We start from the raw sequence: 16,199 nt of genomic DNA, 5'->3' as shown, positions 1-16,199 counted from the left end.
AAACAATATATACATATTTATGAATTAACCCATACACCTGCCTGTTTGCTATGTCCTTTTATTTTCAATGATATTTAAATAAAGAAGCCATTAGGACATTATAAGAATGTTGATTTTTTTATTTTTAAGGCAATAGGAGTGATAAATCTATTACCTCTTTATTGCAAGAAATACTAAGACTTCCTATTTAATCTCAAGGCAAATCTCTCTACCTCAGAAGGAAGCAGAAATGATAAATAAAATCAGTAAGCAGAAATGATAAAATGTCAATATCTCACACCGAGAAGTGTTTCCCCGAACACATTAGTTTTAAGGACGTGTTTGAGGAGTAAATGCTGCTTGGTGAAAATAACTATAATTACATTTTAAATGCATGAGCTGGCCTTTTTCTCAGTCTGAAAACCCAAAACAAACAAACCAATTGCCATCAAGTCGATTCCCACTCATGGTGACTCCATGTGTGTCAGAGAAAAATTTTGCTTTGTAGGGTTTTCTACGGCTGTGATCTTTTGGAAATAGATTGCCCTCTCTTCTGAGGAACATTTGTGTGGCTTTGAACCTTCAACCTTTCAGTTGGTAGATGAGTGCTGAATTGATTGTACCACCCAAGGGCTCCTTGCCTCAGTCTAGCCTTCTGCTTTTTCCATGAGTGCACGACATGGATTCCAGGTATAGTACTTACATTTCCTGAATATTTCACACTGTGTATGCGTGCAAGTCTTTGAGCAATCACCAAAATATCCATTAGCATTTGCCTATTTGGAAATACTTTCTTATTTTTTAAGCCCCATCCCAAAATCACCTTCTACGTGATGCGCCCCTACTGGATCTGTTCAAGCAGAATAAATCTCTCACCCTCTCTCCTCCCAACAACATGACTTTTCCTAGTCTCTATTACATCACATGGGTCCAATTCTGTTGCAATATTTTCATTTCTGTTTTCATGTTTTTCTTTTCCAAAGAGGCAATATTATTTTTTATTGTTCCTTTTTAATAACATCCTTGCCTTATCTACCTGAAGATTACAAAGAATACTTGTTCTGACTTTTTCACCAAGAAACAGACAACCTCAAAAAATTGCTGATTTCTGACTACATATCACCACCTCCACTCCTCTCAAACTTGCCCCGTCACCTCATCTCTTACTTTTTTTGTGTAATGCGTGCTGTTTTCTGCTGCTTCCCATATTCCTTGTAGTTCATTTCAAAAAGAGCAATAGAGATTACTTAAAGTAGTAAATTACAGGTCAAGAGAAGACAAGGTAGACATGTTTCTCCATGCTCCCCTCTTCCACCTGCCAGTACAATTATGAACCCTGAAAATGATACAAGAGGCATCTAAGAAGGAAACTGGAAGTTTGAAAGAAGGACTGCAGTACTGGAAGAACAACATAGCTGCAGGGTATCTTATGACCCACCCAGACACTCCCAAGAGCAGAAGGCAATTCGGGTCCAGCATTTTCTGATCCCCAACTCAGCACAAAAAGGCAGCCTAGGTAGGCTCACTCCTCCCCAGGGTAAAATGGGATTTCCCCTACAGAACCAGGTGAATACAGTCTCCCTGTTAACAAGCACTCTCCCCCATCAAGCCTGCGATGCCCTTCCCATGCTGAGAGATGCCAGGGGTTTGGTGTCACCACAAGGGTGTCCTGCTAGAGGGCAAGTGCCTGTCCATGGGATCCTCTTTGTAGAGTTCAGCTGAAGCCTCCCCTCCCTGATTGGAGGGGCTGCTAATGGGCACTGGGTTTTTTTTTCGGTGATGAAAATCATCTAAAATTAGACTATGGTGATGGTTGTGCAACCCTTGAATATACCAAACACCGTGAATTGTACACTTTAAAAGGGTAAATTTTATGGCATGTGAATTCTCTCTCTGTAAACCTGTTCTAAAAAACATAATGGTATCCTACCACATACCTGTCAGGATGGATAAAATAAAAATTGTGATGACACCAAATGCTGCTGGTCAGTGGGAATATAAAATGGTATGGCCACTCTGGAAAGAGGTTGGCAACTTCCTACAAAATTAAATATGTCATTGCCATCTTGGGCATTTATCCCAGAAAAATGAAAACTCACGCTCATACAAAAGTCTGCACACAAGTGTTCACACAGCTTTATTTCTAATAGTCAAATACTGGAAACAACCCAGGTATCGTTCAGGGGGTGAATGATTGTACAAACTGTGGTCAGTCATACCATGGAACACTACTCAGCAATAAAAAGGAATGGACTTTTGGTACAGTAAAAAACTTGGACAGATATCAAGGAAATTATCGGAATTAAAAAAAAAATTCTCACAAGGTTATATACTACATAATTCCATTTATACAACATCTTGAAATAATAAAATTATAGAAAAGGAGAACAGATTAGAGGCTGTCACGGGTTTGTTATTTGGTGTCTTTACTAGTGCATCTTAAGCAATTAGAATGGTGTCTGGCGTATCAGGTGCATTTTACTAATATTTGTTCAACAGGGTAACTGGTTTTGGGCCTCTAATTTTGAGAAAGAGACCCATTTTTCTGTTTAATTGTGGTAAAATACAGATAACATAAGATTTTCCATTTAAGCCATTTTTAAGTGTGCAGTTTGGTGACATTAATTCCATTCATAATGTTGTGAAATCATCGCCACTATTCGTTTCGAAAACTTTTTTCAGTATGAAAATCAGAAATTCTGTAAGGATGAAACATTAACTCCCCATAGCCCTTCCCCCCGGCCCATGATGACCACTAATCTACTTAATGTCTCTACGCACTTGCCTATTCTAGATATTTCAGGTAAGAGGGATAATGCAATGTTTTCCCTTTTGTGTCTGGCTTACTTCTTCCTATCCTAGCTTGTATCAGAACTTCATTTCCATTATGACTGAATAATATTCCATTGTATGTATGTGCTGCATTTTGCTTATTCATTATCTGCTGATGAATATTTGGGTCCTTTCCAATTTTTGGGTATTGTGAATAATACTACAATGAGCAGCGTTATACAAGTCTCTGATTCCCTACTTTCAACTCATTTGGGAATATAATCAGGAGTAGAATTGCTATGTCGCATGATAATTCTAAGTTTAAATTTTGGGGGCATTGCCAAAATGTTTTCCATAGCTACTGCATCATTTTACATTCCCACCAGGAATGGATGAAGGCTTCAATTTTTCCACATGCTCACCAACACTTATTACTTTCTGGTTTTTTTTTGATAATCGCTTATCCTAGTGGATGTGAAGTGGCATCTCATTGTGACCTTGACCTGCTCTTCAACTGGTAGTATAATTTTGGTTAGTGGAGACCATTAAGGAAAATATTTTATTTGGAATATGAATTATCTAAATACAATGCTGGTGTTGAGAATATTTTCATGTGCTTATTATCTGTTTGAATATCTTCTTTGCAGAAATGTCTATTTACTGTATTGTTATGCAAATAATGTACCCATTCTATGTTTGTCAACTGTTCCCTCCCTCTGTGGGATATTTTCATAAATGCCACTATGCCAACTTTTTTACATGTTGCTGTAAAAAAAATTAGCATTGCGTGCTTAAGAAAATGCCTCGTAGAGGATGAGGGCATGGTTGGCAAAGAAACTTAGAAGATGGGTGTTATTTATGTAAAAATACAGTAAGTCCTTTGCTTATTTTTTTATTCGGGTTGTCTTTTTGTTGTTGCATTGTAGGAGTCTTTGTATATTCTGAATATCAAATCCTTATGATAGAGTTCTCAAATATATTTTGCCACCTGTAGGTTGTCTTTTTACTTTTTTGATACTGTCTTTTGATGCACAGAAGTTTGTTTTTGTTTTTTGAGAAAGTCCAATTTTTCTTTCTTTCTTTTTTTTTCCTATTGTTACTCCTGCTTTTGGTTTCATGTCTAAGAATCCATTGCCAAATATGAGACCATGTTTTTGATGATCTTAAAGGATTTGTAGATGACTCTAGGCATGCACCAAGCTACACTGGGGACTCAGTGATTAAGGAAGACACAGAATTGGGAGAAAGATCATTCACTGTCATTGCTTGTATGCATATGCTGTCTGGCATCAAGGTTAGAATGCTGGGAGACAGCACACTTTATATGGATATCGGTATTCTCCTAATCAACGAGGGAAACATGGTCTCAAAGGGAGTCAGTGAAAGTTAATTGTAGAGAACTGGGAGTTTGCTCAAGGAAGGAAGAAAAGAGACTATCAGCCGTAATTGAGAGATAAAACCCTGTAATCAACCAGCTTAGAAGCTCAAGATAATGTAAAAGTGAATAAGCTGTGACTTTCATTTAGAGAATTATAACTTCCTGAGGCTCTACAATTTCAAAAAGTCATACCTCTCTTTTGATTTAAAGAAAGTAATCGCTAATATAATAGCCTCAATCAACCTGAACAGCCCTGAACCTGGAAATAACCAAAAAGCTTCCAAATCCAGGGTTAGAATAAAATATAATCTAAGACTCAAACATTGCGTAAAATGAATGTGATTGGTAAATGTTTCAACCTTAAGGAAAGCACTGTTTTCACAGACCAGTGACAAATGTCAGTGCTAAAATAAATCAGTGATACAAGAACTGCAAGGAAAGGAAAGAAGAACAAAATATGAAGCAAAGGCAAGAGGGGCTAACAGTAGAGGCTGCTGTTAGCAAAATAAGAGAGATAAGAGGTAACTATACACCTATTTATAAGAATGTGATCATCAATACCAAGAAATAGAGAACAGAGATGATTAAGCCAGAGCAAAATCAAAACCACAAACTAGTCTAGAATGGCCTTCTCCTGCTCAGGGAAAGTATCTCAGGGGCACCATTCTTTAATTTTCGTGAGTTTCCCACTCTGTCTATATCAATTTGTGTTTCATTTACTATGAAAAGCAATATTTGTCTGAGGAGGGCAATGTTGAGGCTGTGGGGAGTAGTACTGAAAGGCAGGCTTAAGAAATCATTATATATATATATATATATATACACCTTGCTATGTACGCCTAGCTGCTCTCCCCCTAATGAGATAGCACACTCCTCCTCTCTACCCTGTATTCCCTGTGCCCATTCAACCAGCTCCTGTCCCCTTCTCCCTTCTCATCTCACCTCCAGACAGGAGCTGCCCACATAGTGTTATGTGTCTACTTGAGCCAAGAAGCTCACTCCTCACCAGTATCATTTGCTGTGTTACAGTCCAGTCCAATCCCTGTCTAAAGGGTTGGCTTTGGGAATGTTTCCAGTCTTGGGCTAACAGAAGGTCTGGGGACCATGACCTCCGGGTTTCCTCTAGTCTCAGTCAGACCATTAAATCTGGTCTTTTTACGAGAATTTGAGGTCTGCATCCCACTGTTCTCCTGCTCCATCAGGGATTCTTAATTGTGTTCCCTGTCAGGGCAGTCATTGATGGTAGCCGGACACCCTCTAATTCTTCCAGTCTCAGGCTGATGTAGTCTGTAGTTTATGTGGCCCTTTCTGTATCTTGGGCTCATAATTACCTTATGTTTTTGGTGTTCTTCATTTTCCTTTGCTTCAGTGCATTGAGACTAAATGATGCATCTTAGATGGCCGCTTGCTAATGCTAAAGACCCCAGAAGCCACTCACCGAAGTGGGATGCAGAATGTTTTCTTAATACATTTTGTTGTGCCAATTGACCTAGGTGTCCCCTGAAACCATGGTCCCCAGACCCCTATCACTGCTACTCTGGCCTTCGAAGCATTCAGTCGTATTCAGGAAAGTTCTTTGCTTTTGGCTTAGTCTAGTTGTGCTGACCTTTCCTGTGTTGTGTGTTGTCTTTCCCTTCACCTAAAATAGTAGAAATTATTCTTATCTCAATAGCCTGTAAGGGTAGCCTGCACTTCCAGGAGTCTGAAATTAAAAGCCCACCAACCTGTACAGTAACAGATGTGAGAGGTTTTCTGACAAATGGAGACAGAATACACTTATTCCCGGCCTCCCTGTTGTCTGCAGACCAAGTCCAGACTTCTTAGTCTGTTCTCTGCTGACCTTCACAATTTGACCCTAACTTGTATTTCCAAAACTATCTCCCGCTCTTTTCCTCTGCCTATCTTAACACTTTCATGATCATTGGGATATACAGTTGTCCACCCACATTTTTTACCTCTCAGGTTCATTGGGAAGCTGCTTTTCCACTGAGAGCGCATAATGCCACAAAGCAGGGACTTTTAGTCTGTCTAAGGATGTGACAGTTGCAGGGAAATTCTTTGTTATGTACTTAAGTCTGATTAAGGTTTGAACAGTTGCAAGGGAAATAAGCAAAAGCCAAGATGAAGTCAGGGCTTAGATCTGGGCTGATAATTCTGAGTTAGGCACTTCAATTTTGAAACTCTCAAACAATCCCTCCTTTTGATCAAGAGTTTCATTAATGTCCTTTGTTCACTATTATATGAATGTTTTCTTCTGAGGACACATAATTCCTTAGATGGCTACTTACTTAGGTAAGTCTATAAGACCTCTGACACTTCTGTTTAGTAGCTGGGCATCATCTGACACCTCTTCGCCTTGCTTAATTCACTTAGCATCCAGCTTCTGTGATCTTAATTGGGGAGCCTGTGTAGAGTAAAGCCACATTAGAAGAATAGCTTGACTGTCCAAAAGACTGGCTCAGAGTGTGAGCTCATATCCATTTGTGAAATGAATCTCATCTATGTGCGTAATTCTCTTCATAGGCATTAAATTGATCTTTTGTGTCATAACATTGATTATGCACTTCACGCAACATTTGATTACTCTAATAATTATTATTACAACAATTAATATCATTCATGCACCATTTGCGGGGAAGGATCACAGATCCAACCGTCAGTGAAATTAGAAGGGCTAGCATGCAAAAGTAGGACAATGAATAAGGAAGACTGAAGAAGAATCGATGCCTTTGAATTATGGTGTTGATGAAGAATTGAATATGTCATGGACTGTCAAAAGGATAAACAAATCTGTCTTGGAAGAAGTACAGTCAGAATGCTCCTTAGAAGCAAGAACAGTGAGACTTCATCTCACATACTTTGGACATATCATCAAGAAGGGTCAGTCCATGGAGAAGGACATCATGCTTGGTAAAGCAGAAGGTCAGTGAAAAAGAAGAAGTCCATCAACAAGATGAACTGACACAGTGGCTACAACAATGGGCTCAAGAATAATAAGGACTGTAAGGATAGCGCAGGACCAGGCAGTGTTTCCTTCTGTTGTACATAGGGTCACTATGAGTCGAAACTAACTTGACAGCACCTAACAACAAGCTACTGATTGGGCTAACCTAATGAAAGCATTTTCTTTCCAAGCCCTGGTAGAAGCAAAGGCAGTAAAAAGGCAAAGAGCATGAAAAAATTCATATTGTTTTCAAGAAATTTATATTTCTTAAAAGAGGACATATACTCAAATAATCACAAGTAAGGACTTGCCTATAAGAGCTGCAAAGAGGGCACTACAGCAACTACAATAATGAGAAGTTCACTTCTAGCTAGAGGTATTAGACTTACTTTTCAAGTGGTAGATATAATTTTGGTAAGTGGAGACCATTAGAGAAAAAATTCCATTTGGGAGATGAATTATATGAATATGAAGCTAACAAGGGAAGCATAGGCCATATTCTGGGATGGGGAAGTTGACCGATCTAATCTGTCTCATGAGTTCCACCTTGGGGAGTAGGAGCTGGGGAGAAAGGGAGGGAAAATTTACCAATTAGGCATTTTGGCCTATTCCTATTTTTAAAATATTTTATTGTATATTATGTGAAAATTTACACAACAAATTAGATTCTCATTCAACAATTCATACACAAATTGTTCCAAGACATTTGTTATAGCCCCCTCTATATGTCAACACTTTGCCTATTTCCACCCTGCCTGCCCTGTTCCCATTCGTCTAGTTTCCCTGGGCCTCCTTGACTTCTCATCTTTGCTTTTGGGTAAATGTTGATTTTTTGGTCTCATATTGATTGTATAAAGAAGCATATTCTTTCTAGGTGCTATTGTTTATTTTGTACACCAATCCATTATTTGGCTGAGTTTTGTTCTACATTTTCTCCCATTCTAACTTGGACCTTCTGTTGTGTCCCTGGTCAGAATATTCAGCAGTGGTAGCTGGGCGGCATCTAGTTCTACTGATCTCAGGTTAGGAGAGGCTTTGGTTTGCATGAACAATTAGTCTTGTGCACTAATTTCTTCCTTGAGTCTTTGGTTTGATCTGGGATGTTGTGATATATTAGTAAATTATTTGCTTAGGGGTCATTTAACTGGTAGTTTTATACAAATTCCTTTGAGGTTTAAAGCAAATGATCTTAAAACTAATATTAAAGCATCATGCAGAGACCCAGTAAATAATTCATACTATTTACATCACTGGAGTCCCTGGGTGGTGCAAAGGTTGCAGGTTCAAGTTCATCCAAACGTGCCTCGGAAGAAAGGCCTGGTGATCTACTTCCAAAAAATCAACTGTTGGAAACTCTACGGAAAACAGTTCTACTCTGACACATGAAGTCACCATGAATCAGAAATGACTCAACGGCAACTGGTGATTTTTATGTACCTCAGAGATTTGTTGTAGACTAATTAAGTTAATGGACATAAAAGCACTTTGCACATTATTAAAAAAGAATGCATAAAAGTTACTTAAAAATTACAGTCTTTTTCAGTTACAAAATGATGTATTGATATTAACCAAAAAGCAAAAACTGTTGCCCATGAGTTGATTCCAACTCATAGAGACCCCATACGACAGAGTAGAGCTGCCCCATAAGGCCAAAGAGTGGCTGGTGGATTCAAACTGCCAACCTTTTGGTTGGCAGCCAAGCTCTTAACCACTGCACCACCAGGGCTCCACGTTGATATTAAACAATGGCAAATGCTTGGGCAGGAAATCAGTTCTAAGAAATAGAATAGTGAGGGATACATTTAATGCAAACTAAATGCAATTTGTTATTGTTAATTTTTGCCATCTTTCAGTTATATAAGCTAGCTGTCACTTAACGATTTGGTGCTTCAGCTTATTGTTTCGGTCAAATAATATTTATGTTTCATTATGCTGCACACTTATTTCGGAAAGCTTAAAATTAGAGGGTAGAATTTAACTCATGTGAGATAGAAAACTGGTGTGTGTCCATAAGTTTATATTCATGTATGTGTTTACAGAAAAGTACTAATGTGAGAACTTAAAATTCATGGTAAAAATAACAAAAAAGGAAACAATTTTATGATCTCAATATGCTAGACCTTGGGAAATAGACATCTGTTTGCAATAAGATCAGATGACTGAATTACTGATGACATAGCCTATGACTCAACAGTCCTAACATTTAATTGTGATAGACGATAGAACAGAGATCTTAGGGAATATATATTTTCAAGATATAAAAGTGAGTTAAGAAAGATGATAATCTCTTATTGTTATCTTCCAGATATGCTAATGGTGTCTAGACAGCCAGTAGAGAAACAGGAATTTATGTTTCACAGGGCTCCAAGTTCTCCACATGTATGAAATCCACATTTACTTCTGGTTTGGGGGACCACCTTGCCTTCTCTAACGTGACCATTCTTTTCCATCTTCCTCCTGCTGTTTGTTTACCACTTAAATTTTCTATTATTCACCCCTCCGGCCTGGCTATCACTTCTTATAAATCACATAACATCTTACAGATTTGCTACAGCTTTCCTCAGATGTCCTGAAATGTCCGAATTCACAATGTTTTTTTCCCTATTTTTCATTTCTCAGAAAAAGATAAACTAGAAACTGATGTGTGATATTTCACTTTTTTGTTGTTGTTAATATGACTTAACCTCATACACTATTTTTGTTGCAGTAGTAGTCCTTGTTGAGTTCTGTTTTATGGATTTTATTTTATGACCATTTTTTATCTGCTGGGCAATATTCCTTATCTTTGAATATCTCTAATGATAAAAATTTAATCACGTTGAAGTAAAGCACAAAAGAAGGAAAATCATGGAAGACATTTAATATGTAAATCTTATTTAAGCATGGCAAGTAATTAGTCTATTTTCAGATTAGATTGGATAATCCAGTTAATCAATATTTTTGAGCTCTTCCTATACTGTTCTTTCCATATTTATAAGTTTGGAGCTATCACAGGAACACACCAAGGAGTTTCAAATGAACTATTTTTCATTTCATCAACAGAAGATATGTAAGATGTTGTGCCACATTCCTTAAAAAGAAAGTTAAAAAAAAAAAATAAGAAGAATCAGATGTCAGCTTTCTTTCTTTTTTGTAATAAAAGTTCATCAGTCAGACAGATTATCCATATTTCTAAATTACTCAATTTATTGTTTCAGGTATTCTGTATATTTGGAGAAATTATTGCTCGTTTTATATATGGCATTAACAACTAACATTTTTAATTAAATTGAATAGTCTATATATATAAAATATTAATATATAATCATATATTGATACATATTATATTTAATTACATGTTAAATATATGTGATAACATTCAATTGTATTACATAGACATACTACATATAATTTAATTTATACTCACATATCATATGACATATTTGATTTGATTTCTATATGTATTAAATTATCATATATATATGGTTTTGTATGTACATGTCTTAGTTATCCAGTACCGCTATAATAGAAATACCAAAAGTGGGTGGCTTTAACAAAGAGAAATTTATTCTCTCACAGTCTAGGAGGCTAGAAGTCCAAATGCAGGGTGCCAGCTCCAGGAGAAGGCTTTCTCTCTCTCAGATTGATTGTCATCAACCTTCCCTGGTTGAAGAGCTTCTCAGAGCAGGGACCCTGGGTCCACAGGGTTGGCTATTCTCCTGGCTCTTGTTTCTTGGTGGTAGAGGTCCCCCACATCTCTTTGTTCGCTTCTCTCTTTTGTATTTTGAAAGAGTTTGATTTAAAGTACAACCTAATCTTTCCTGTCTCATTAACATAACTGCTGCTAACCCCACCTCATTAACATCGTAGAGGTAGGATTCACAACACATAGGAAAATTACATCAGATGACAAAGTGGTAGACAATCACACAATACTGGGAATCATGGCCTGGCCAAGTTGACATATATTTTAGAGGGACACAATTCAATCCATGACAGTATATATTAATATATTTTTGTGTGTGTATATGTTCATGGGAGCCCTTGTGGCACAGTGGTTAAGAGCTTGGCTTCTAACCAAAAGGTTAGCAGTTCAAATCCACTAGCTACTTCTTGTAAACTGTAATGGGCAGTTCTACTCTGTCCTATAGGGTTGCTGTGAGTCAGAATCCACTTGATGGCAACGGGTTTGGTTTTGGTGTGTTCACCTGTGAGACAGGAATTATTTAAACCATCTTAAACACACAAGGGATTTAGTAGGTGGTTCACAGATCCAATACCAGGAGTGCAGCTTAGCCTCAGAAGGGAAGGGAAAGATTTCAAGAGTCTGAGCACTGTCCTCATTCTATGTCACTCTTTTTGCACCTGCTTGGTCTCTTGCTTTTGCTTTCCCTACATCCTATGCTCTCCCAGCTTACTCAACATGCTCTGTCTCTCCCACTAACGTTTCTTTCCTTCTCATTCTTCTTGGGGAGAAGCATATACAGTCAGTTGGAACAACCAACAGAGTCTAAAGAGTTTCTTTTTAACCCTCCTTCCAGTTTAGAAGAAAATGTGCCTGGTCGTTTGGAGTCATGTTACTGCCCCTCACCAAGAAGCTGAGGTTGGAGACGGAGTGAGACACCTGGACTTTGATATAGGACAAACAAATATTTTAGGGAACTCCCCTGGGAAAGCCTTGTGCGTTCAGGTCTCATAGAACAGGAAATCCATTGAGCTGGTATCCCCAAAGCCATCTCCAAGGGAAAAAAAAACCTTTTTTTACATTGACCTTGAAATATTTCATATGATTCTAGCAGCAGACATCAAAATTATCCCTTTGAACTCAAGATTGCCTTAAAATCTTTAGCAGTTCATTTTTCTATGAGCATACCAGTGACACTCTTTTCAATAAAATAAAATGATTTTATGAAGCTCTGAGCATAAATTTCTCCCTTTCTCAGAATATTTCAAGACTATATATTTACTTCTGCATTGTTTTCATGGCCTCTGTTGTAATTTTGGAGTTTTTCAGGCCTGCTAGACAATTTTCTTGTTATTTTTCATTAATAGCAACATGAAAAATGATAAAAACATACCTCAGGCAGTGTTTCATGTGTTTTCTATGCATCAATTCATTTAATTATTACAACATTATGGGGTGGATATAATTATTATCCCTAACTTAGAGAAAAAAAAATTTTTTTTCATACAACATAAGCGTGAATATATGTTCCCAGCACACTCTCACATCTACTGAATTTATAGAATTCTGTATTGGAAACCACAAAATGAGTCCTCGCATTTCTCTCCAAACAAGTATAAACAAAAAATAATATTCAATTATATACTTGAGGTGCTTGGTATTGAAGGTAATGTACCGAGGGCCCCATGGGACAAAATCTACCATGCCTTTCGGTACTCTGGTACAAGTTGATGACACAATACTTACACTTACAAGACTTTTAAGGATGAGAAAACATTGAGCAAAAGCATTTAAGTTTCCTTGACCACTGCTGTTTTGTTCCCCTGCTATTCAAGCCATCTTTCCACCTCAAAAGAAAAGATGGATGTTCTTAATACAGCCAGTAGGTGAGCAGTGGCCAGATTATTCTCTCAGGGTCAAAAATTGGAGTTTTCTCTGTCTTATTAAAAACTGTACACATGCTGTTTCGTTTCTCTATGAATATAAAAACCAATACAGTTTGGCTTTCTTCAAAATGTAATTAAGCCTTATTTCATGGCCTAGCATAAGATCTGTCTTGGTGAATGTTCCTTGTGCATTTGAAAAATAATGTGTGTTCTGCAATGGCTTGTGTGCTCCATAGGATTTTCAACGGCTGATTTTTTTTCCACAAGTAGATCACCAGGCCTTTCTTTCCAGGCACCTCTGAGTGGACTTGAACTTCCAATCTTTCAATTAGTAAAGAGTTTTTAATAAAAAAATCAAAAACTGCACTGTTGATAAGTCCCAGTCAGCAACCATCACTGGATGCTGTTCCAGGCAAAATCGACAACATCCATTTATCCATGATAGCATTCAGTTCTGCAATTTTAAGAACCGTTGAATACAATAATGTGACTGAATTTATGAATGTTACTGAGATCCACGGAGACTTTGACACGCAGTTGTCATTGAATTAAGATCACATTCTGGAATGTGATTTTCCTTTCTCTACATATGCAATACTCATTTTATGAATTAAATAAGATCGTGGAATTGGTTTCGTTTTGTCAGCGCATTCAGGGACCTGTCCTCACAATACAAAACACATTTACTTTTGCCTCTGAAGCATTTGTTTAATGTCAGGTAATCACAGCACCTCTGTTGTTGTGAGGTCTGTCTCAAGAGCATACTCCATTATAGATATATTTAGTCACAGGAGAAAAGTATGTTGAAAAGAGAATAAATGAAAAATACAAACACACAAATATTTCGAGTTTGAATTCCTTGTTCCGTGTGTATATTTTTTTATTTTAATCTACCAGCATCCTGTCATCATCTGAGTCAAAATCAAAACACATTTGGAAATGTCTTCAGCATAAAAATGGAATGTACTACTATACTTGAAAAATATTTTTTCTTCTTATTTTATCATTAAGAAACAATTCCCATTGTTTTTTGAATGCATAAATTGGGGACATAGAGATGAATCTACAGAGAGATGATTACCTTAATATTAAGGCTTGAATTTCTGCTTTGTGTTGTTATAAATAATAATTTTTGTTAATTGAAGGCATATTTGAACAATAGGCAAGCTATTAAAACTGGAATATCTAATAGTTTGGGATTTTTTAATTTATAACCAACAAATGTAAGCAATCTTTCTTGTTTAGATTCCGCTGATATTCTGAAATTTTGTTTTCCCCCTAGAGGTTCAATTGTTCTTAATTTTATACATTTTTTAAATAACCAAATTACTATTTTTACTAGAAGTACAAATATGTTTTCTTTTTAAGAGCTATTTTGCTGCATTTTCCCAGAGGTACTTACTATGGGGTCGCTGTGAGTCAGAATCAACTGAATGGCAATGGGTTGGTTGGACTGACTTACTTTAGGGAGACCATTCCATCTTTGAAGACCAGATCACATCTGAATGCTCTAGCTACCAGCACACCAAGACTCATATAATAAGGAATTTCCCAAAATTAGAAAGGATGTTCAAATAATATATAGCTAAAAAACATAGTTTGCATTTTTAAATATTTTTTAAAGAATCAGTAAATGTGTCTGTACATGTAGATCTTGTGCACCATTTTCCAAAAGCACCAATTTATTTTTCCCATAGTCTCTATATTAGGTAAATATGTGATACTTCTTTGGAAAATATAAGATCAGTAAATTAAAGTGTTAATATTCAACACATAAATTCAACATTCGCATGGTAATTTGAGGGCACAAGAATTGGAAAGATCGATGCAAATGTCCATATTTTTATAAATTTCTGTAGAGTTTGCAATATTAAAATAATATGGGTTTGGAAATAAAGCTTCTTTCTTTCACCCTGGTTTCATATTTTCATATGGAATTAAAGGAAAAAATCAATGCACTTTTCCCAGGTGAAGTGATCATTATTGCTTATTTGACTTGCCAAAGTTTGGATGCTTTGAGAAGATTATTTTTAAAAAATAAAATAAATTAATTAAAAAAAATAAATACAACAACAGTTTTGCAAGCAGAGAAATCAGGCTCAGAGAAGGTCAGGTTCTGCCTAAGATAACATAGCTGTTCTGTGGGAATATAAGATTCCACAGTATATTAAACTATATGTAAAACTCATATGATCTACTGGAGAGTGAGCATCTGCTTGGTAAAAAGCTGTTGGCTCTCAGATTATTCAATATAAATCTCAGATTATACTGGATAGTCAGAGCACTAACACTTCTTTACTCCTTCCTGCCTTGACGTGTGGGTGTTGTGTACTTCCTGCCCTGGTGTCTTAAGGATGACTTCCCTTTCCCAGAGTAAAAGAAACGCAGAAGCACTAGGAAATAGTCTTAAACATGCTCTACTTTGGAATAATGTTCATTGACATTTCCCTTGCTGCTTAAATCTCAATGACAAAGCACTTGAAATGATAATTACCTCCCTCAGTCTGATTTTTTTAAATAAAATTTTATAACTTGCTTAGCTTCTTAAACAAATTAGGACATCAGAGGTGTCAATATAGGTATAACATTTGGGGAAAATAGGTAGGATTATGTGAACAAGGAGACTAAAACAATCCTATACTAGTTGATTCAATAAAAAACCCAAACCCAAACCATTTGCCGTACAGTCAATTCCGACTCATAGCGAACCTACAGGACAGAGTAGAACTGTCCCATAGAGTTTCTGAGGAGCACCTGGTGGATTCAAAGTGCCAAACTTTTGTTTAGTAGCCATAACACTTAACCACTACAGCACCAGGGTTTCCGTTCATTCAATAAGACATTACAATATAATGTGAATTTGACTGGAGTGTTCGTATGAGTGGAATATGTGCAGTAAATTTGTGTACATCCATTACACAGAATAACTGAAGCAATTTCTTGAATGATGTCTAATTATTTTATTTATTTACTGTTTTTATCATTTGTTGTTGTTGTTAAGTGCCATCGAGTCAGTTCCTGCTCATAGTGACCCTAGGTACAACAGAAAACTGCCTAGTCCTGCGCCATCCTCACAATCATTGTTATCCCTGAGCCCATTGTTGCAGCCACTGTGTCAATCCATCTCCTCGAGGGTCTTCCTCTTTTTCACTGACCCTCTACTTTACCAAGCATGATGTCCTTCTCCAGGGATTGATCCCTTCTGATAACGTGTCCAAAGTATGGTATCTCATCTGGGGAAAAAAAAATCACTAAATTATTATATTGAATAAGTTCTTTGAAATGAAATGTAATAAAATTAGAAATAATGTAATTTTTAATAATAATTTTGATTTATTGATTTAGTTTTTGATTCATGGGTTATTTAGAAGCGTTTTATTTAGATTCAAAACATTGGGGAATTTTCCAGTGATCTGTCTGTTATTGATTAACCACTTAATCCCATTATGCTTACAGAACATACTTTGCATAACTTGACTCCTTATAAATTTACTGAAATTTATTTTATGATGCAGATTATGTTTTTTACCTTGGTGAAGATTCCCTGTGCACTTGAAAAGAATATGCATTCCGCTG

The sequence above is a fragment of the Loxodonta africana genome, chromosome 11, assembly GCF_030014295.1.
Source record: "Loxodonta africana isolate mLoxAfr1 chromosome 11, mLoxAfr1.hap2, whole genome shotgun sequence".
NCBI lineage: Eukaryota > Metazoa > Chordata > Mammalia > Proboscidea > Elephantidae > Loxodonta > Loxodonta africana.
The sequence above is the reverse complement of the archived record's forward strand: the minus strand, read 5'-3'. Positions refer to the sequence as shown.